The sequence below is a fragment of the Cryptomeria japonica genome, unplaced genomic scaffold (assembly GCF_030272615.1).
Source record: "Cryptomeria japonica unplaced genomic scaffold, Sugi_1.0 HiC_scaffold_410, whole genome shotgun sequence".
Taxonomy (NCBI): Eukaryota; Viridiplantae; Streptophyta; class Pinopsida; order Cupressales; family Cupressaceae; genus Cryptomeria; species Cryptomeria japonica.
The window spans coordinates 97720-120000 of record NW_026729231.1 but is presented as its reverse complement, the minus strand read 5'-3'; the positions used below and the strand labels follow the sequence as shown (position 1 = coordinate 120000).

Here is a 22281-nt window from a genome sequence, read left to right as displayed (position 1 = left end):
CAACTTGCCTGGGCTGCGCACCAGGAAGGGCTCAAGATGGCACCCGCGTTCCGTTTTTTTCACTATCTTTCAGAACGGAAATTTTAAAATCTCGTTTTTTTTTGCCTTTTCTGGAAATTAGTGAAGGCAGCGCATCAAAGGTGCGCAACGCTGGTGCGAACCTGGGAGCGCTCCGATGTGTGCTCCAAGGTGCGGCGTGCACGAAGTCGGACCCCGGTTTGCCCCGGGTGCGCACCTCGCGTGCACCTTGGTGCGCACACCTTGGCTGGGTTGCGCGCCCTGGTGGGCACCATGGTGCGCACCAAGGAGCGCTCCGAAGTGTGCTCCAAGGTGCGGCGTGCACGAAGTCGGAGCCCGGTTTGCCCCGGGTGCGCACCTCGCGTGCACCTTCGCCGCGGTGGGCACCATGGCGTGCACGAAGTCGGAGCCCGGTTTGCCCCGGGTGCGCACCTCGCGTGCACCTTCGCCGGGGTGGGCACCTTGGTGTGCAGACCTTGGCTGGGTTGCGCGCCCTGGTGGGCACCATGGTGCGCACCAAGGAGCGCTCCGAAGTGTGCTCCAAGGTGCGGCCTGCACGAAGTCGGAGCCCGGTTTGCCCCGGGTGTGCACCTCGGGTGGGCACCTTGGTGCGCATGCCTTGCCTGGGCTGCGCACCAGGGCGGGCTCAAGATGGCACCCGCGTTCCTTTTTTTTCACTATCTTTCAAAACGGAAATTTTAAAATCTCATTTTTTTTTGCCTTTTTCTGGAAATTAGTGAAGGCAGCGCATCAAAGGTGCGCACCTCGCTGCCCACCACGGTGCGCAACGCCGGTGGGCACCCGGGAGTGCTTCGAAGTGTGCTCCAAGGTGCTGCGTGCACGTTGTCGGAGCCCGGTTTGCCCCGGGTGCGCACCTCGCGTGCACCTTCGTCGGGGTGGGCACCTTGGCTGGGTTTGCCCCGGCTGCGCTCCGAAGCGGGGTTATTGGAGCGCCGCCTCTTTTTTTGTCGGAGCGTTTGGTGGGGTTTCTCGCATTGGCTCTTCCGAGGCCCGGTTGCCACCCTGGCGCGCACGAAGTCGGAAGTAGGGTTAATTGCCCGGGTGCGCACCTTTGCCAGGGTGGGCACCTTACCTGGGCTGCGCACCAGGGCGGGCTCAAGATGGCACGCGCGTTCCGTTTTTTTCACTATCTTTCAAAACGGAAATTTTAAAATCTCCTTTTTTTTTTGCCTTTTCTGGAAATTAGTGAAGGCAGCGCATCAAAGGTGCGCACCTCGCTGCCCACCTTGGTGTGCTCTGAGGTGCGCACCCGGGAGCGCTACGAAGTGTGCTCCAAGGTGCGGCGTGCACGTTGTCGGAGCCCGGTTTGCCCCGGGTGCGCACCTCGCCTGCACCTTGGCCGGGGTGGGCACCTTGGCTGGGTTTGCCCAGGGTGCGCTCCGAAGCGGGGTTACTGGAGCGCCCCCTCTTTTTTTGTCAGAGCGTTTGGTGGGGTTTCTCGCATTGGCTCTTCCCAGGCCCGGTTGTTGGGTGCGCTCCCACCCTGGCGCGCGCGAAGTTGGAAGTTGGGTTAATTGCCCGGGCGCGCACCTTCGCCAGGGTGGGCACCTTGGTGCGCACACCTTGGCTGGGCTGCGCACCAGGGCGGGCTCAAGATGGCACCAGCATTCCCTTTTTCTCACTATCTTTCAAAACGGAAATTTTAAAATCTCGTTTTTTTTTTGCCTTTTATGGAAATTAGTGAAGGCATCGCATCAAAGGTGCGCACCTCGCTGCCCACCTTGGTGTGCTCCGAGGTGCCCACCACGGTGCGCAACGCCGGTGCGAACCCGGGAGCGCCCCGATGTGTGCTCCAAGGTGCGGCGTGCACGAAGTCGGACCCCGGTTTGCCCCGGGTGCGCACCTCGCGTGCACCTTGGTGCGCACACCTTGGCTGGGTTGCGCGGCCTGGTGGGCACCATGGTGCGCACCAAGGAGCGCTCCGAAGTGTGCTCCAAGGTGCGGCGTGCACGAAGTCGGAGCCCGGTTTGCCCCGGGTACGCACCTCGCGTGCACCTTCGCCGGGGTGGGCACCTCGGCTGGGTTGCGCGCCCTGGTGCGCACCAAGGAGCGCTCCGAAGTGTGCTCCAAGGTGCGGCGTGCACGAAGTCGGAGCCCGGTTTGCCCCGGGTGCGCACCTTCGCCGCGGTGCGCACCATGGCGTGCACGAAGTCGGAGCCCGGTTTGCCCCGGGTGCGCACCTCGCGTGCACCTTCGGCGGGGTTGCGCGCCCTGGTGGGCACCATGGTGCGCACCAAGGAGCGCTCCGAAGTGTGCTCCAAGGTGCGGCGTGCACGAAGTCGGAGCCCGGTTTGCCCCGGGTGCGCACCTCGCGTGCACCTTCGGCGGGGTTGCGCGCCCTGGTGGGCACCATGGTGCGCACCAAGGAGCGCTCCGAAGTGTGCTCCAAGGTGCGGCGTGCACGAAGTCGGAGCCCGGTTTGCCCCGGGTGCGCACCTCGCGTGCACCTTCGCCGCGGTGGGCACCATGGCGTGCACGAAGTCGGAGCCCGGTTTGCCCCGGGTGCGCACCTCGCGTGCACCTTCGCCGGGGTGGGCACCTCGGCTGGGTTGCGCGCCCTGGTGCGCACCAAGGAGCGCTCCGAAGTGTGCTCCAAGGTGCGGCGTGCACGAAGTCGGAGCCCGGTTTGCCCCGGGTGCGCACCTCGCGTGCACCTTCGCCAGGGTGGGCACCTCGGTGCGCACACCTTCTCAATGTTTTCTTGCCTTTTCTGGAAATTGGTGAAGGCAGCGCATCAAAGGTGCGCACCTCGGTGTGCTCCGAGGTGCGAACCCGAGAGCGCTCCGAGGTGCCCACGAAGTCGAAAGTCGGGTTAATTGCATTGTTTTCCCCGGGTGCGCTCCGAGGTGCGCAACATCGGCGCGCACCAAGGAGGGCTCCGAAGTGTGCTCCAAGGTGCGCACGATGGCGTGCACCTCTGGTGCGCACGATTCGGAGCTCGGTTTGACCGGGGTGCGCACACCTTGGCTGGGTTGCGCACCTTTTGTGCGCTCCAAGGTGCGCACGAAGTCGGAGCTCGGTTTGCCCCGGGTGCGCACCTTCGCCAGGGTGCGCACCTTGATGCGCACGCCTTGGCTGGGCTGCGCACCTTGGTGGGCGCCATGGTGCGCACCTTTCGTGCGCTCCAAGGTGCGCACGAAGTCGGAGCTCGGTTTGCCCCGGGTGCGCACCTTGGTGGGCGCCATGGTGCACTCCGAGGTGCCCAAGATTGGTGCGCACCAAGGAGCGCTCCGAAGTGCGCTCCAAGGTGCGCGCGAAGTCGAAAGTTGGGTTAATTGTCCGGTTTGCCTCGGGTGCGCACCTTGCGTGCACCTTCGCCAGGGTGGGCGCCTTGGTGCGCACACCTTGGCTGGGCTGCGCACACCTTGGCACCCGCGTTTCCTTCATTTTAAATTTTTTTTTTTTACAATCTCTCAAGTGGGAAATTCTATAATCTCAACTTTTTTTGCCTTTTTAGGAAACTTTTGAATGGAGCGCATCATTGGTGCGCTCCGAAGTGTGCTCCAAAGCTCTCTCCAGCTGCGTGCACCTGCCCCGGCCGCGCACCCGGCCCCGCCCAGCTTCGCTCACCTGTCCCGGGCGTCTGGTGCGGAACCTTAGAGTAAGAAACATCACCGTGCACCTTGGCCAACGTGCGCGACTCGACCGAGCGCGCACTGGCCGAGGTGCACACCGATTTCACCTGGGTGCGCGCGCAGCACCTCGGGCGCACCGGGGTGCGCGCACAACGCCCGGGTTGCACCGTGGCCTGTGTGCTCGGGGCGCCTCGGGTGCGCGCTCGGTGTCGCCCCCGCGCGCGCGGTAGTGCGGGCAGCGCACCCCGGCCCGGCCCGGCCCCGACGAGAACGCAAACGGGCAAAAGGTTTATTCAAATAGCATTGCGACGCCCGGCGAAAAACTAAAAAAGGGTGCAACACCGGGACTTCCCGGGAGGTCACCCATCCCAGTACTACTCCGGCCCAAGCGCGCTTAACTGCGGAGTTCTGATGGGATCTGGTGCACTAATGCTGGTATGATCGCACCCGTTATGAGCTTGTCGCAGTGTGTACTTAGCAAACCGCGACCCACGTGCGAATCCACCCCGGCCACCCACCCCCGTCGAGGTGCACACCCTCCCTCGCGAAGTGCGCCCCGTTCGCCAAGTGTGAGCCCTGCCCGGGTGCGCGCACCTTGCTAGGGCGTCGGGTGTGCACCCGGCCCGGCCTACGTGCGTGCACCTGGAGGGGGCGTCGTGTGCGTGCAGTGTCCCGTCTGCAACGCGGTGCCCACACACCACCTCGGGCGCAACGACCTGCGCTCACATGTGGGCCGAGTGCACCTTGGTGCATGTTCGGGGCGCCTCGGGTGCACGCTCGATCTTGCCCCGGTGCACCAAGGCGCTCGGTTTGCCCCGGGTGCGCACTTGGTGCAAGGTGGGCACCCAAAATAGGGATCAAGCACCAAAACACAAGTTTCGGGATGCAAAATGGGACCCAAGGACCACAAATGCGTTCCAAGACCCATGATGGGTCCACGAGAACAAAAATGTGTTCCGAGACTTAATAAACAAATATTGGGTTTTAGGAGAAGAAACATGCTCTGATGCCCAAAACGAGAATCGACCCCGAAAAGGCCACAGGCCAAAAGTGGGATGCGAGACAAAAAAAAATGGGACCCGAGGACCAAAATTGGGTTCCCAGGTCGAAGACAGGGCAACCGGACAAGAAACGACCTCTAAGGCTCGAAATGAGTCCCGACGACTAAAACTTGACAAGAAGCACCCATCAGGCACCCAACTCGACACCCATGGGATGCCGACCCACCCGGGCTTCCACCTAGCACACCTTGGCACCCACCCACCCTCGCACCCAACCTCGCACCCAACTTAGCACCTTTGAACCCACATTGGCACTCACCCTGACCCTGGCACCTTGGAACCCACATTGGCACTCACCTTGACCCTGGCACCCACCTTTGCACTCACCTTGGGACCCACCCTGGCTCCCACCTCGGCACCCACCCAGACACCCACCTTGGTTCCTTGGCACCCACCTTGGATCCTTGGCACCCACCCCGACACCCACCTTGGCACGCAACTTGGCTACTTGCCACCCACCTTGGCTCCTTGACGCCCACCCCGACAACCACCCCGTGACCTACCCTGGCTAGGGTTGGTGCACACCCACCCTGGTGCCCACCTTGGCACCCACCCTATGACCCACCTTGGCACGCACCTTAGTACCCACCCCGTTACCCACCCTAGGACCCACCCCGTGACCCACCTTGGCCAGGGTGGGTGCCTTGGTGCGCACAACTTGCCTGGGCTGCACACCAGGGCGGGCTCAAGATGGCACCCGCGTTCCGTTTTTTTCACTATCTTTCAAAACGGAAATTTTAAAATCTCATTTTTTTCTTTTTTTTGCCTTTTCTGGAAATTAGTGAAGGCAGCGCATCAAAGGTGCGCAATGCTGGTGCGAACCCGGGAGCGCTCCGATGTGTGCTCCAAGGTGCGGCGTGCACGAAGTCCGAGCCCGGTTTGCCCCGGGTGCGCACCTCGCGTGCACCTTCGCCGGGGTGAGCACCTTGGCTGGGTTGCGCGCCCTGGTGCGTACCAAGGAGCGCTCTGAAGTGTGCTCCAAGGTGCGGCGTGCACGAAGTCGGAGCCCGGTTTGCCCCGGGTGTGCACCTCGGGTGCGCACCTCGCGTGCACCTTCGCTGCGGTGGGCACCTTGGCTGGGTTGCGCGCCTTGGTGGGCACCATGCAGTGCACGAAGTCGGAGCCCGGTTTGCCCCGGGCGCGCACCTCCGCCAGGGTGGGCACCTTGGTGCGCACAACTTGCCTGGGCTGCGCATCAGGAAGGGCTCAAGATGGCACCCGCGTTCCGTTTTTTTCACTATCTTTCAGAACGGAAATTTTAAAATATCGTTTTTTTTTGCCTTTTCTGGAAATTAGTGAAGGCAGCGCATCAAAGGTGCGCAACGCTGGTGCGAACCTGGGAGCGCTCCGATGTGTGCTCCAAGGTGCGGCGTGCACGAAGTCGGAGCCCGGTTTGCCTCGGGTGCGCCCTGGTGGGCACCATGGTGCGCACCAAGGAGCGCTCCGAAGTGTGCTCCAAGGTGCGGCCTGCACGAAGTCGGAGCCCGGTTTGCCCCGGGTGTGCACCTCGGGTGGGCACCTTGGTGCGCATGCCTTGCCTGGGCTGTGCACCAGGGCGGGCTCAAGATGGCACCCGCGTTCCTTTTTTTTCACTATCTTTCAAAACGGAAATTTTAAAATCTCATTTTTTTTTGCCTTTTTCTGGAAATTAGTGAAGGCAGCGCATCAAAGGTGCGCACCTCGCTGCCCACCACGGTGCGCAACGCCGGTGGGCACCCGGGAGTGCTTCGAAGTGTGCTCCAAGGTGCTGCGTGCACGTTGTCGGAGCCCGGTTTGCCCCGGGTGCGCACCTCGCGTGCACCTTCGTCGGGGTGGGCACCTTGGCTTGGTTTGCCCCGGCTGCGCTCCGAAGCGGGGTTATTGGAGCGCCGCCTCTTTTTTTGTCGGAGCGTTTGGTGGGGTTTCTCGCATTGGCTCTTCCGAGGCCCGGTTGCCACCCTGGCGCGCACGAAGTCGGAAGTAGGGTTAATTGCCCGGGTGCGCACCTTTGCCAGGGTGGCACCTTACCTGGGCTGCGCACCAGGGCGGGCTCAAGATGGCACGCGCGTTCCGTTTTTTTCACTATCTTTCAAAACGGAAATTTTAAAATCTCCTTTTTTTTTTGCCTTTTCTGGAAATTAGTGAAGGCAGCGCATCAAAGGTGCGCACCTCGCTGCCCACCTTGGTGTGCTCTGAGGTGCGCACCCGGGAGCGCTACGAAGTGTGCTCCAAGGTGCGGCGTGCACGTTGTCGGAGCCCGGTTTGCCCCGGGTGCGCACCTCGCCTGCACCTTGGCCGGGGTGGGCACCTTGGCTGGGTTTGCCCAGGGTGCGCTCCGAAGCGGGGTTACTGGAGCGCCCCCTCTTTTTTTGTCAGAGAGTTTGGTGGGGTTTCTCGCATTGGCTCTTCCCAGGCCCGGTTGTTGGGTGCGCTCCCACCCTGGCGCGCGCGAAGTTGGAAGTTGGGTTAATTGCCCGGGCGCGCACCTTCGCCAGGGTGGGCACCTTGGTGCGCAAACCTTGGCTGGGCTGCGCACCAGGGCGGGCTCAAGATGGCACCAGCATTCCCTTTTTCTCACTATCTTTCAAAACGGAAATTTTAAAATCTCGTTTTTTTTTTGCCTTTTATGGAAATTAGTGAAGGCATCGCATCAAAGGTGCGCACCTCGCTGCCCACCTTGGTGTGCTCCGAGGTGCCCACCACGGTGCGCAACGCCGGTGCGAACCCGGGAGCGCCCCGATGTGTGCTCCAAGGTGCGGCGTGCACGAAGTCGGACCCCGGTTTGCCCCGGGTGCGCACCTCGCGTGCACCTTGGTGCGCACACCTTGGCTGGGTTGCGCGGCCTGGTGGGCACCATGGTGCGCACCAAGGAGCGCTCCGAAGTGTGCTCCAAGGTGCGGCGTGCACGAAGTCGGAGCCCGGTTTGCCCCGGGTGCGCACCTTCGCCGCGGTGGGCACCATGGCGTGCACGAAGTCGGAGCCCGGTTTGCCCCGGGTGCGCACCTCGCGTGCACCTTCGCCGGGGTGGGCACCTCGGCTGGGTTGCGCGCCCTGGTGCGCACCAAGGAGCGCTCTGAAGTGTGCTCCAAGGTGCGGCGTGCACGAAGTCGGAGCCCGGTTTGCCCCGGGTGTGCACCTCGCGTGCACCTTCGCTGCGGTGGGCACCTTGGCTGGGTTGCGCGCCTTGGTGGGCACCATGCAGTGCACGAAGTCGGAGCCCGGTTTGCCCCGGGCGCGCACCTCCGCCAGGGTGGGCACCTTGGTGCGCACAACTTGCCTGGGCTGCGCACCAGGAAGGGCTCAAGATGGCACCCGCGTTCCGTTTTTTTCACTATCTTTCAGAACGGAAATTTTAAAATATCGTTTTTTTTTGCCTTTTCTGGAAATTAGTGAAGGCAGCGCATCAAAGGTGCGCAACGCTGGTGCGAACCTGGGAGCGCTCCGATGTGTGCTCCAAGGTGCGGCGTGCACGAAGTCGGACCCCGGTTTGCCCCGGGTGCGCACCTCGCGTGCACCTTGGTGCGCACACCTTGGCTGGGTTGCGCGCCCTGGTGGGCACCATGGTGCGCACCAAGGAGCGCTCCGAAGTGTGCTCCAAGGTGCGGCGTGCACGAAGTCGGAGCCCGGTTTGCCCCGGGTGCGCACCTCGCGTGCACCTTCGCCGCGGTGGGCACCATGGCGTGCACGAAGTCGGAGCCCGGTTTGCCCCGGGTGCGCACCTCGCGTGCACCTTCGCCGGGGTGGGCACCTTAGTGTGCAGACCTTGGCTGGGTTGCGCGCCCTGGTGGGCACCATGGTGCGCACCAAGGAGCGCTCCGAAGTGTGCTCCAAGGTGCGGCCTGCACGAAGTCGGAGCCCGGTTTGCCCCGGGTGTGCACCTCGGGTGGGCACCTTGGTGCGCATGCCTTGCCTGGGCTGCGCACCAGGGCGGGCTCAAGATGGCACCCGCGTTCCTTTTTTTTCACTATCTTTCAAAACGGAAATTTTAAAATCTCATTTTTTTTTGCCTTTTTCTGGAAATTAGTGAAGGCAGCGCATCAAAGGTGCGCACCTCGCTGCCCACCACGGTGCGCAACGCCGGTGGGCACCCGGGAGTGCTTCGAAGTGTGCTCCAAGGTGCTGCGTGCACGTTGTCGGAGCCCGGTTTGCCCCGGGTGCGCACCTCGCGTGCACCTTCGTCGGGGTGGGCACCTTGGCTGGGTTTGCCCCGGCTGCGCTCCGAAGCGGGGTTATTGGAGCGCCGCCTCTTTTTTTGTCGGAGCGTTTGGTGGGGTTTCTCGCATTGGCTCTTCCGAGGCCCGGTTGCCACCCTGGCGCGCACGAAGTCGGAAGTAGGGTTAATTGCCCGGGTGCGCACCTTTGCCAGGGTGGGCACCTTACCTGGGCTGCGCACCAGGGCGGGCTCAAGATGGCACGCGCGTTCCGTTTTTTTCACTATCTTTCAAAACGGAAATTTTAAAATCTCCTTTTTTTTTTGCCTTTTCTGGAAATTAGTGAAGGCAGCGCATCAAAGGTGCGCACCTCGCTGCCCACCTTGGTGTGCTCTGAGGTGCGCACCCGGGAGCGCTACGAAGTGTGCTCCAAGGTGCGGCGTGCACGTTGTCGGAGCCCGGTTTGCCCCGGGTGCGCACCTCGCCTGCACCTTGGCCGGGGTGGGCACCTTGGCTGGGTTTGCCCAGGGTGCGCTCCGAAGCGGGGTTACTGGAGCGCCCCCTCTTTTTTTGTCAGAGCGTTTGGTGGGGTTTCTCGCATTGGCTCTTCCCAGGCCCGGTTGTTGGGTGCGCTCCCACCCTGGCGCGCGCGAAGTTGGAAGTTGGGTTAATTGCCCGGGCGCGCACCTTCGCCAGGGTGGGCACCTTGGTGCGCACACCTTGGCTGGGCTGCGCACCAGGGCGGGCTCAAGATGGCACCAGCATTCCCTTTTTCTCACTATCTTTCAAAACGGAAATTTTAAAATCTCGTTTTTTTTTTGCCTTTTATGGAAATTAGTGAAGGCATCGCATCAAAGGTGCGCACCTCGCTGCCCACCTTGGTGTGCTCCGAGGTGCCCACCACGGTGCGCAACGCCGGTGCGAACCCGGGAGCGCCCCGATGTGTGCTCCAAGGTGCGGCGTGCACGAAGTCGGACCCCGGTTTGCCCCGGGTGCGCACCTCGCGTGCACCTTGGTGCGCACACCTTGGCTGGGTTGCGCGGCCTGGTGGGCACCATGGTGCGCACCAAGGAGCGCTCCGAAGTGTGCTCCAAGGTGCGGCGTGCACGAAGTCGGAGCCCGGTTTGCCCCGGGTACGCACCTCGCGTGCACCTTCGCCGGGGTGGGCACCTCGGCTGGGTTGCGCGCCCTGGTGCGCACCAAGGAGCGCTCCGAAGTGTGCTCCAAGGTGCGGCGTGCACGAAGTCGGAGCCCGGTTTGCCCCGGGTGCGCACCTTCGCCGCGGTGCGCACCATGGCGTGCACGAAGTCGGAGCCCGGTTTGCCCCGGGTGCGCACCTCGCGTGCACCTTCGGCGGGGTTGCGCGCCCTGGTGGGCACCATGGTGCGCACCAAGGAGCGCTCCGAAGTGTGCTCCAAGGTGCGGCGTGCACGAAGTCGGAGCCCGGTTTGCCCCGGGTGCGCACCTCGCGTGCACCTTCGGCGGGGTTGCGCGCCCTGGTGGGCACCATGGTGCGCACCAAGGAGCGCTCCGAAGTGTGCTCCAAGGTGCGGCGTGCACGAAGTCGGAGCCCGGTTTGCCCCGGGTGCGCACCTCGCGTGCACCTTCGCCGCGGTGGGCACCATGGCGTGCACGAAGTCGGAGCCCGGTTTGCCCCGGGTGCGCACCTCGCGTGCACCTTCGCCGGGGTGGGCACCTCGGCTGGGTTGCGCGCCCTGGTGCGCACCAAGGAGCGCTCCGAAGTGTGCTCCAAGGTGCGGCGTGCACGAAGTCGGAGCCCGGTTTGCCCCGGGTGCGCACCTCGCGTGCACCTTCGCCAGGGTGGGCACCTCGGTGCGCACACCTTCTCAATGTTTTCTTGCCTTTTCTGGAAATTGGTGAAGGCAGCGCATCAAAGGTGCGCACCTCGGTGTGCTCCGAGGTGCGAACCCGAGAGCGCTCCGAGGTGCCCACGAAGTCGAAAGTCGGGTTAATTGCATTGTTTTCCCCGGGTGCGCTCCGAGGTGCGCAACATCGGCGCGCACCAAGGAGGGCTCCGAAGTGTGCTCCAAGGTGCGCACGATGGCGTGCACCTCTGGTGCGCACGATTCGGAGCTCGGTTTGACCGGGGTGCGCACACCTTGGCTGGGTTGCGCACCTTTTGTGCGCTCCAAGGTGCGCACGAAGTCGGAGCTCGGTTTGCCCCGGGTGCGCACCTTCGCCAGGGTGCGCACCTTGATGCGCACGCCTTGGCTGGGCTGCGCACCTTGGTGGGCGCCATGGTGCGCACCTTTCGTGCGCTCCAAGGTGCGCACGAAGTCGGAGCTCGGTTTGCCCCGGGTGCGCACCTTGGTGGGCGCCATGGTGCACTCCGAGGTGCCCAAGATTGGTGCGCACCAAGGAGCGCTCCGAAGTGCGCTCCAAGGTGCGCGCGAAGTCGAAAGTTGGGTTAATTGTCCGGTTTGCCTCGGGTGCGCACCTTGCGTGCACCTTCGCCAGGGTGGGCGCCTTGGTGCGCACACCTTGGCTGGGCTGCGCACACCTTGGCACCCGCATTTCCTTCATTTTAAATTTTTTTTTTTTACAATCTCTCAAGTGGGAAATTCTATAATCTCAACTTTTTTTGCCTTTTTAGGAAACTTTTGAATGGAGCGCATCATTGGTGCGCTCCGAAGTGTGCTCCAAAGCTCTCTCCAGCTGCGTGCACCTGCCCCGGCCGCGCACCCGGCCCCGCCCAGCTTCGCTCACCTGTCCCGGGCGTCTGGTGCGGAACCTTAGAGTAAGAAACATCACCGTGCACCTTGGCCAACGTGCGCGACTCGACCGAGCGCGCACTGGCCGAGGTGCACACCGATTTCACCTGGGTGCGCGCGCAGCACCTCGGGCGCACCGGGGTGCGCGCACAACGCCCGGGTTGCACCGTGGCCTGTGTGCTCGGGGCGCCTCGGGTGCGTGCTCGGTGTCGCCCCCGCGCGCGCGGTAGTGCGGGCAGCGCACCCCGGCCCGGCCCGGCCCCGACGAGAACGCAAACGGGCAAAAGGTTTATTCAAATAGCATTGCGACGCCCGGCGAAAAACTAAAAAAGGGTGCAACACCGGGACTTCCCGGGAGGTCACCCATCCCAGTACTACTCCGGCCCAAGCGCGCTTAACTGCGGAGTTCTGATGGGATCCGGTGCACTAACGCTGGTATGATCGCACCCGTTATGAGCTTGTCGCAGTGTGTACTTAGCAAACCGCGACCCACGTGCGAATCCACCCCGGCCACCCACCCCCGTCGAGGTGCACACCCTCCCTCGCGAAGTGCGCCCCGTTCGCCAAGTGTGAGCCCTGCCCGGGTGCGCGCACCTTGCTAGGGCGTCGGGTGTGCACCCGGCCCGGCCTACGTGCGTGCACCTGGAGGGGGCGTCGTGTGCGTGCAGTGTCCCGTCTGCAACGCGGTGCCCACACACCACCTCGGGCGCAACGACCTGCGCTCACATGTGGGCCGAGTGCACCTTGGTGCATGTTCGGGGCGCCTCGGGTGCACGCTCGATCTTGCCCCGGTGCACCAAGGCGCTCGGTTTGCCCCGGGTGCGCACTTGGTGCAAGGTGGGCACCCAAAATAGGGATCAAGCACCAAAACACAAGTTTCGGGATGCAAAATGGGACCCAAGGACCACAAATGCGTTCCAAGACCCATGATGGGTCCACGAGAACAAAAATGTGTTCCGAGACTTAATAAACAAATATTGGGTTTTAGGAGAAGAAACATGCTCTGATGCCCAAAACGAGAATCGACCCCGAAAAGGCCACAGGCCAAAAGTGGGATGCGAGACAAAAAAAAATGGGACCCGAGGACCAAAATTGGGTTCCCAGGTCGAAGACAGGGCAACCGGACAAGAAACGACCTCTAAGGCTCGAAATGAGTCCCGACGACTAAAACTTGACAAGAAGCACCCATCAGGCACCCAACTCGACACCCATGGGATGCCGACCCACCCGGGCTTCCACCTAGCACACCTTGGCACCCACCCACCCTCGCACCCAACCTTGCACCCAACTTAGCACCTTTGAACCCACATTGGCACTCACCCTGACCCTGGCACCTTGGAACCCACATTGGCACTCACCTTGACCCTGGCACCCACCTTTGCACTCACCTTGGGACCCACCCTGGCTCCCACCTCGGCACCCACCCAGACACCCACCTTGGTTCCTTGGCACCCACCTTGGATCCTTGGCACCCACCCCGACACCCACCTTGGCACGCAACTTGGCTACTTGCCACCCACCTTGGCTCCTTGACGCCCACCCCGACAACCACCCCGTGACCTACCCTGGCTAGGGTTGGTGCACACCCACCCTGGTGCCCACCTTGGCACCCACCCTATGACCCACCTTGGCACGCACCTTAGTACCCACCCCGTTACCCACCCTAGGACCCACCCCGTGACCCACCTTGGCCAGGGTGGGTGCACCCACCCTGGTGCCCACCTTGGCACCCACCCATCCTAGCACCCAGCCTGTGACCGGGCTTGGAACCCAACCTTGCACCCGCACCCGTCTTGGCCAGTGTGGGTGCGCACCCATCCTGGCACCCACGTTGTGACACACCCTTTAACCCACGCACCCTAGCACCCACGTTGGCACCCACCTTGGAACCCAACCTAGCAACTTGGCACCCACCCCGTGACCCACCTTGGCATCCACCATAGCAGTCGCCGACTTGGCACCCACCTCGGCACCCACCTTGACACTTGTGGACCCACCTTGCCACTCACCCTAGCATCGACCCATCCTAGCACCCACCCTGGCACCTTTGCACCCTAGCACTCACCCATCCTAGCACCTAACCTGTGACCCACCTTGACACTCACCCTCGCACCCACCTTGGAACCCAACCTAGCACCCACCCACCCTGACACCAACCCTAGCACCTACCCACCCTTGCACCCACCCTGTGACCCATCTTGGCACCCACCCATCCTACCACTCAACCTATCACCCACCTTCTCACCCACCTTGGCATCCACCTTAGCACCCACCCACACTGGCACCTTGGCACCCACCTCGGGCAAGGTGGGTGCACACCCACCCTGGCACCCAATTTAGAACCCACCGAGCATGTTACCCACCTTGGCACCCACATTGCAGCCCACCCTAGTACCCACCCTATGACCCACATTGGCATCCACACCCTAGCACCCAGGCACCTCGACACCCGCCTTGACACCCACCCTAGCACTGAACCTGTGACCCACCTTGGAACTCACCCTAGAACCCACCCACCCTGTGAACCACCTTGGCATCCACCTTAGCACCCACCCACCTTGGCACCCACTCTAGCACTCACCCATCCTAACACCCAACTTGTTACCCACCTTGGCACCCGCCCTCGCGTCCACCTTGAAACCCACCCTAGCACCCACCCACGCAGGAGCCCACCTTGGCACCCAACCTAACACCCACGCATCCTGGCACCCAACTTGTGACCCACCTTGGAACCCACCCTAGTACCCACCTTTGAACCCACTATATCACCAACCCACCTTGGCACCCACCCTATGACCCTCTTTGGAATCCACCCTAGCACGCACCCACCCTGGCACCCACCATGGAGCGCACCCTAGCACCCACCCACCTCGGCACGCACCTCAACACCCACCTTGGTGTGCGCACTGCGCCAACCTCTCAAAGACCCTATGTGGTGCGCTCCAAAGTGTACACCTTTGGTGCGCTCCAAGGTGCGCACCTTTGGTGCACACCGAGGTGCACACCAAAGTGTGCACCGAGGTGAGCACCAAAGTGCACTCCAGGGTGCACACCAAGGCGTGCACCTTTGGTGCGGTCAATGCAAACGAATTCGGAAGTTGGGGTCGATGTCCTAATCGCTGCTGCAGACTACACGTATGAGAATCGGACAAATAGCTTTATATAGGGGAGGTGTTGCGTTTGATGGGTCGACTCCCCTGGTTGTGTGCACTGCACCAACTTCAAAGACCCTGTCTTGTTTAAGAAGTCAAAAGTTGGGGTGGATGTCCTAATCATTGCTGCAGTCTACGCATGTATGAGAATCAGACAAATAGCTTATATAGGGGAGGTGTTGCATTCGGTGGGTTGACTCCCCTGGTTGTGCGCACTGCGCCAACCTCAAAGACCCCGCATAGCAGAAGAAGTCGGAAGTCGGATTTTGGTGAGCACCAAGGCGTGCACCTTTGGTGCGGTCAACGCAGACGAATTCAGAAGTTGGGGTGGATGTCCTAATCGTTGTTGCAGGCTACACATGTATGAGAATCAGACAAATAGCTTATATAGGGGAGGTGTTGGGTTTGATGGGTCAACTCCCTTGGTTGTGCGCATTACGCCAACCTCAAAGACCTTGTTTTCGTTAAGAAGTCAAAAGTTGGGGTCAATGTCCTAATGGCTCCTGCAGGCTACACATGTATGAGAATCGGACAAATAGCTTATATAGGGGAGGTGTTGGGTTTGATGGGTCGACTCCCCTGGTTGTGCGCATTACGTCAACCTCAAAGACCTTGTTTTCGTTAAGAAGTCAAAAGTTGGGGTCGATGTCCTAATTGCTCCTGTAGACTACACATGTATGAGAATCAGACAAATAGCTTATATAGGGGAGGTGTTGGGTTTGATGGGTTGACTCCCCTAGTTGTTCGCATTACACCAACCTCAAAGACCTTGTTTTCGTTTAGAAGCCGAAAGTTGGGGTCGATGTCCTAATTGCTCCTGCAGGCTACGCATGTATGAGAATCAGACAAATAGCTTATATAGGGGAGGTGTTGGGTTTGATGGGTCGACTCCCCTGGTTGTGCGCATTGCGCCAACCTCAAAGACCCTGCATTGCGGATGAAGTCGAAAGTCAGAGTTTGGTGTGCTACAAGGTGTGGTCGAAGGTGCTCACCTAGGTGTGCACCTTTGGAGCACAAGAAAAGTGCCCTCCAAAAGTGCGCACCTTTGGAGTGCACAAAAGTGCCCTCCAAAAGTGCGCACCTTTGGAGCGCAGAAAAGTGCCCTCCAAAAAGTGCCCTCCAAAAGTGCGCACCTTTGGAGCGCAGAAAAGTGCCCTCCAAAAAGTGCCCTCCAAAAGTGCGCACCTTTGGAGCGCAGAAAAGTGCCCTCCAAAAAGTGCCCTCCAAAAGTGCGCACCTTTGGAGCGCAGAAAAGTGCCCTCCAAAAGTGCGCACCTTTGGAGCGCAGAAAAGTGCCCTCCAAAAAGTGCCCTCCAAAAGTGCGCACCTTTGGAGCGCAGAAAAGTGCCCTCCAAAAAGTGCCCTCCAAAAGTGCGCACCTTTGGAGCGCAGAAAAGTGCCCTCCAAAAAGTGCCCTCCAAAAGTGCGCACCTTTGGAGCGCAGAAAAGTGCCCTCCAAAAAGTGCCCTCCAAAAGTGCGCACCTTTGGAGCGCAGAAAAGTGCCCTCCAAAAGTGCGCACCTTTGGAGCGCACAAAAGTGCCCTCCAAAAGTGCGCACTTTTGGTGCGCACCAAGGCGCTGGTTCGGTCGTTGCAGGCGAGTTCGGAAGTTGGGGTCGATGTCCTGAGCGGAGGTGCAAACTACACAGGTGTCGGAATCGGACAAATAGCTTATATAGGGGAGGTGTATGCTTCGATGGGTCGACTCCCCAGGTTGAGCGCACCGCGCCAACCTCAAAGACCCTACGGTATGGATGAAGTCGGAAGTTGGGTCCGATGACCAATTCGATTAGTAGGTATGCTCATGAGGTCGGAATTTGGGTCCGATGACCTGCCATGTGCAGGAAGGCGAATGTTGACACTGTGCGTTGCAAGGTGCACACCAAGGCGCTGGTGCGGTCTTTTTAGTCGAGTTCGGAAGTTGGGGTCGATGTCCTGATCGGAGGTGCAAGCTACACAGGTGTGGGAATCGGACAAATAGCTTATATAGGGGAGGTGTATGCTTCGTTGGGTCGACTCCCCGGGTTGAGCGCACCGCGCCAACCTCAAAGACCCTACGGTATGGATGAAGTCGGAAGTTGGGTCCGATGACCGATTCGATATGTAGGCATACTCGCGAGGTCGGAATTTGGGTCCGATGACCTGCCACGTGCAGGAAGGCGAATGTTGGCACTGTGCGTTGCAAGGTGCGCACCAAGGCGCTGGTTCGGTCGTTGGAGGCGAGTTCGGAAGTTGGGGTCGATGTCTTGATCGGAGGTGCAAACTACACAGGTGTGGGAATCGGACAAATAGCTTATATAGGGGAGGTGTATGCTTCGTTGGGTCGACTCCCCGGGTTGAGCGCACCGCGCCAACCTCAAAGACCCTACGGTATGGATGAAGTCGGAAGTTGGGTCCGATGACCGATTCGATATGTAGGCATACTCGCGAGGTCGGAATTTGGGTCCGATGACCTGCCATGTGCAGGAAGGCGAATGTTGGGACTGTGCGTCGCAAGGTGCGCACCAAGGCGCTGGTGCCGTCGTTGCAGTCGAGTTCGGAAGTTGGGGTCGATGTCCTGGTCAGAGGTGCAAACTACACAGGTGTGGGAATCGGACAAATAGCTTATATAGGGGAGGTGTATGCTTCGATGGGTCGACTCCCTGGGTTGAGCGCACCGCGCCAACCTCAAAGACCCTACAGTATGGATGAAGTCGGAAGTTGGGTCCGATGACCGATTCGATACGTAGGCATATTGGCGAGGTCTGAATTTGTGTCCGATGACCTGCCATGCGCAGGAAGGCGGAATTTGGGTCCGATGACCGAGTTGATGGCGTGCCATGCGCAGAAAGGCGGAATTTGGGTCCGATGACCGAGTTGATGTTGATGGCCCGCCATGCACAGGAAGGCGGAATTTGGGTCCGATGACCGATTTGAAGGCGTGCCATACGCAAAAAGGCGGAGTTTGGGTCCGATGACCGAGTTGATATTGATGGCCCGCCATGCGCAGGAAGGCGGAATTTGGGTCCGATGACCTGACATACGCATGGAGTCCGACTCGGGGGCCGATGTTCGATTCGATGACTTGCATTGTGGGTAAAGTCGGAAGTTGTGGTCTTTGACCCGATTCGATGACCAGACTTCGGCTGCTTGAGAATCGGACAAATAACTTATATAGGGGAGGTAGTGTTCTCGAGCATCCTCCCCCCGTGCCCGTTTATGTCGATTGATGCTGGTGCTCGACTGGTTGGAGCGCTCGGATGCAAAAATCTTGCACCAGGATTTATCGATTGTGATGGACACGGCAAGTCTCCTGATTGCTATGCAGGAGCTCATCGTGAATCTCTATGCGGCCTTGGTATGGACTCGACCTGCGGAATGGTTCGGCAATGGTAGTCGCTCCAACACGTCCTTGCAATGGCCACAGAGGTGATTCGACTAGAGCTCCAGTCTAGCTTTTGGGTTGCTTGGCGGACTGGTATAGCCGCGATCGAGTTCCGGCCATGAACGTTTTAGATAGCTCTTGGGCTTTCTGGGACGGAAGTCGGAAGTTTGGGCTGTTGTCCGATTTGATGACCATTCTTCGGATGTGTGAGAATCGGACAAATAACTTATATAGGGGACTGTGTTGTCTCACGCAGCCCCCTCCGTGCCCCTCTATCTCGACCGATGTTGGTGCTTGAAAGGGTTGGGATCGCTCGGATTTATAAACGTGCACCACCATTTGTCGAGTGTGAGGGACGCGGCAGGTCTCCTAAATGCTATGCGGGCGCTCTCTGAGAATCTCTATCCGGCCTCGACACAGACTAGTCTTGCTGAATGGTTTGGCACTGGTAGTCGATCCAACACGTCGTTGTTGTGGCCGCCTAGGCGATTCGATTCGAGCCCCCGTCTAGCTTTTGGGTTGCTTGGCGGATTTTGCCCTATCCGCAAGTGAGCTCGGTCCCTAAACGTTCGAGAAACCCGATTGCTATGCGCCGACTCTCTTTCTTGCGAGCCTCCATCTAGCTTTTGGGTCTCTACGGAACGGAAGTCGGAATCTGGGACCGTTGTTTGATTCGACGAGGCAGACTACGGTTGTGCGAGAATCGGACAAATAACTTATATAGGGGAGGTGTTGACTGGAGCATTCTCCCCCGTGCCCCTCTAACTCGACCAATGCTGGCGCTCGAACGGTGGTAGCGCTCGGATTTTCATTGAGCGCCAGCATTGGTCGATTTAGAGGGGCATGCGAGATTCCCGAATGCTATGCGAGGGCTCTAACGGAAATGTCTATTGGTTTCGGTATGGATGCAATTGCGAGTGGTTCGGCAAAGGTAGTCGTTCCGATGCGTCCATGTCGTGGCCAAATCGATAATTCGATTTGAGCCCTCGTATAGCATTTGGGTCTCTCGATGTGATTCCGCATTCCAGTCCCTTTGGGCACTGCTTGAGCCGCATCCCAGGGGGTTCCCTTCCCAATAATCTGCCTCGCAACCTGATTGCTATGCGGTGAGGCTCCTCGGCCGCCTCGGAACTATCTGTGTATCAGACGCATCGCGGGATAAGGGGTTGGCAACGGTAGTCGCCCCAAGCGCGTCCGATGCTTGGACCATTCCGAGGCGGCCCTGAAGCCTCTTCCGTCTAGCCGTTGGGTCCTTCTCGCCGCATCCCTCGCCTCGCACCCCGATTGCTATGCGGTGAGGCTCCTCGGCCGCCTCGGAACTATCTGTGTATCGGACGCGTCGCGGGATAAGGGGTTGTCACTGGTAGTCGCCCCAAGCGCGTCCGATGCTTGGACCATTCCGAGGCGGCCCTGAAGCCTCTTCCGTCTAGCCGTTGGGTCCTTCTCGCCGCATCCCTCGCCTCGCACCCCGATTGCTATGCGGTGAGGCTCCTCGGCCGCCTCGGAACTATCTGTGTATCGGACGCGTCGCGGGATAAGGGGTTGTCATTGGTAGTCGCCCCAAGCGCGTCCGATGCTTGGACCATTCCGAGGCGGCCCTGAAGCCTCTTCCGTCTAGCCGTTGGGTCCTTCTCGCCGCATCCCTCGCCTCGCACCCCGATTGCTATGCGGTGAGGCTCCTCGGCCGCCTCGGAACTATCTGTGTATCGGACGCGTCGCGGGATAAGGGGTTGTCACTGGTAGTCGCCCCAAGCGCGTCCGATGCTTGGACCATTCCGAGGCGGCCCTGAAGCCTCTTCCGTCTAGCCGTTGGGTCCTTCTCGCCGCATCCCTCGCCTCGCACCCCGATTGCTATGCGGTGAGGCTCCTCGGCCGCCTCGGAACTATCTGTGTATCGGACGCGTCGCGGGATAAGGGGTTGTCACTGGTAGTCGCCCCAAGCGCGTTCGATGCTTGGACCATTCCGAGGCGGCCCTGAAGCCTCTTCCGTCTAGCCGTTGGGTCCTTCTCGCCGCATCCCTCGCCTCGCACCCCGATTGCTATGCGGTGAGGCTCCTCGGCCGCCTTGGAACTATCTGTGTATCGGACGCGTCGCGGGATAAGGGGTTGTCACTGGTAGTCGCCCCAAGCGCGTCCGATGCTTAGACCATTCCGAGGCGGACCCGAAGCCTCTTCCGTCTAGCCGTTGGGTCCTTCTCGCCGCATCCTTCGCCTCGCACCCCGATTGCTATGCGGTGAGGCTCCTCGGCCGCCTCGGAACTATCTGTGTATCGGACGCGTCGCGGGATAAGGGGTTGTCACTGGTAGTCGCCCCAAGCGCGTCCGATGCTTGGACCATTCCGAGGCGGACCCGAAGCCTCTTCCGTCTAGCCGTTGGGTCCTTCTCGCCGCATCCCTCGCCTCGCACCCCGATTGCTATGCGGTGAGGCTCCTCGGCCGCCTTGGAACTATCTGTGTATCGGACGCGTCGCGGGATAAGGGGTTGTCACTGGTAGTCGCCCCAAGCGCGTCCGATGCTTGGACCATTCCGAGGCGGACCCGAAGCCTCTTCCGTCTAGCCGTTGGGTCCTTCTCGCCGCATCCCTCGCCTCGCACCCCGATTGCTATGCGGTGAGGCTCCTCGGCCGCCTTGGAACTATCTGTGTATCGGACGCGTCGCGGGATAAGGGGTTGTCACTGGTAGTCGCCCCAAGCGCGTCCGATGCTTGGACCATTCCGAGGCGGACCCGAAGCCTCTTCCGTCTAGCCGTTGGGTCCTTCTCGCCGCATCCCTCGCCTCGCACCCCGATTGCTATGCGGTGAGGCTCCTCGGCCGCCTTGGAACTATCTGTGTATCGGACGCGTCGCGGGATAAGGGGTTGTCACTGGTAGTCGCCCCAAGCGCGTCCGATGCTTGGACCATTCCGAGGCGGCCCCGAAGCCTCTTCCGTGTAGCCGTTGGGTCCTTCTCGCCGCATCCCTCGCCTCGCACCCCGATTGCTATGCGGTGAGGCTCCTCGGCCGCCTTGGAACTATCTGTGTATCGGACGCGTCGCGGGATAAGGGGTTGTCACTGGTAGTCGCCCCAAGCGCGTCTGATGCTTGGACCATTCCGAGGCGGCCCCGAAGCCTCTTCCGTGTAGCCGTTGGGTCCTTCTCGCCGCATCCCTCGCCTCGCACCCCGATTGCTATGCGGTGAGGCTCCTCGGTCGCCTTGGAACTATCTGTGTATCGGACGCGTCGCGGGATAAGGGGTTGTCACTGGTAGTCGCCCCAAGCGCGTCCGATGCTTGGACCATTCCGAGGCGGACCTGAAGCCTCTTCCCTCTAGCCGTTGGGGCTTTCTCGCCGCATCCCTCGCCTCGCACCCTGATTGCTATGCTGTGAGGCTCCTCGGCCGCCTTGGAACTATCTGTGTATCGGACGCATCGCGGGATAAGGGGTTGGCAGTGGTAGTCGCCCCAAGCGCATCCGATGCTTGGACCATTCCGAGGCGGCCCTGCAGCCTCTTCCGTCTAGCCGTTGGGGCCATCTCGCCGCATCCCCCACCTCGCACCACGATTGCTATGCGGTGAGGCTCCTTGGCCGCCTCGGAACTATCTGTGTATCGGACGCATCGCGGGATAAGGGGTTGTCACTGGTAGTCGCCCCAAGCGCGTCCGATGCTTGGACTATTCCGAGGCGGCCCTGCAGCCTCTTCCGTCTAGCCGTTGGGGCCATCTCGCTGCATCCCCCACCTCCTCGGCCGCCTCGGAACTATCTGTGTATCGAACGCATCGCGGGATAAGGGGTTGGCAGTGGTAGTCGCCCCAAGCGCGTCCGATGCTTGGACTATTCCGAGGCAGCCCTGCAGCCTCTTCCGTCTAGCCTTTGGGGCCATCTCGCCGCATCCCTCGCCTCGCACCCCGATTGCTATGCGGTGAGGCTCCTCGGCCGCCTGGGAACTATCTTCGTATCGGACACATCGCGGGATAAGGGGTTGTCACTGGTAGTCGCCCCAAGCGCGTCCGATGCTTGGACTATTCCGAGGCGGCCCTGTGGCCTCTTCCGTCTAGCCGTTGGGGCCATCTCGCCGCATCCCCCACCTCGCACCCCGATTGCTATGCGGTGAGGCTCTTCGGCCGCCTTGGAACTATCTTCGTATCGGACGCATTGCGGGATAAGGGGTTGTCACTGGTAGTGGCCCCAAGCGCGTCCGATGCTTGGACTATTCCGAGGCGGCCCTGCAGCCTCTTCCGTCTAGCCGTTG

At 60.8% G+C, this 22281-nt stretch overlaps 2 non-coding genes across 2 annotated transcripts; both read right to left on the bottom strand.

The window, feature by feature from the left end:
• Nucleotides 1-3944: 3944 nt before the first annotated feature.
• Nucleotides 3945-4063, bottom strand: LOC131871443 (5S ribosomal RNA). The gene has a single exon (XR_009369662.1). It is a non-coding gene; the product is annotated as a 5S ribosomal RNA (ribosomal RNA).
• A 7804-nt stretch (nucleotides 4064-11867) lies between these two features.
• Nucleotides 11868-11986, bottom strand: LOC131871462 (5S ribosomal RNA). Its single transcript, XR_009369681.1, has one exon. It is a non-coding gene; the product is annotated as a 5S ribosomal RNA (ribosomal RNA).
• Nucleotides 11987-22281: the final 10295 nt, after the last annotated feature.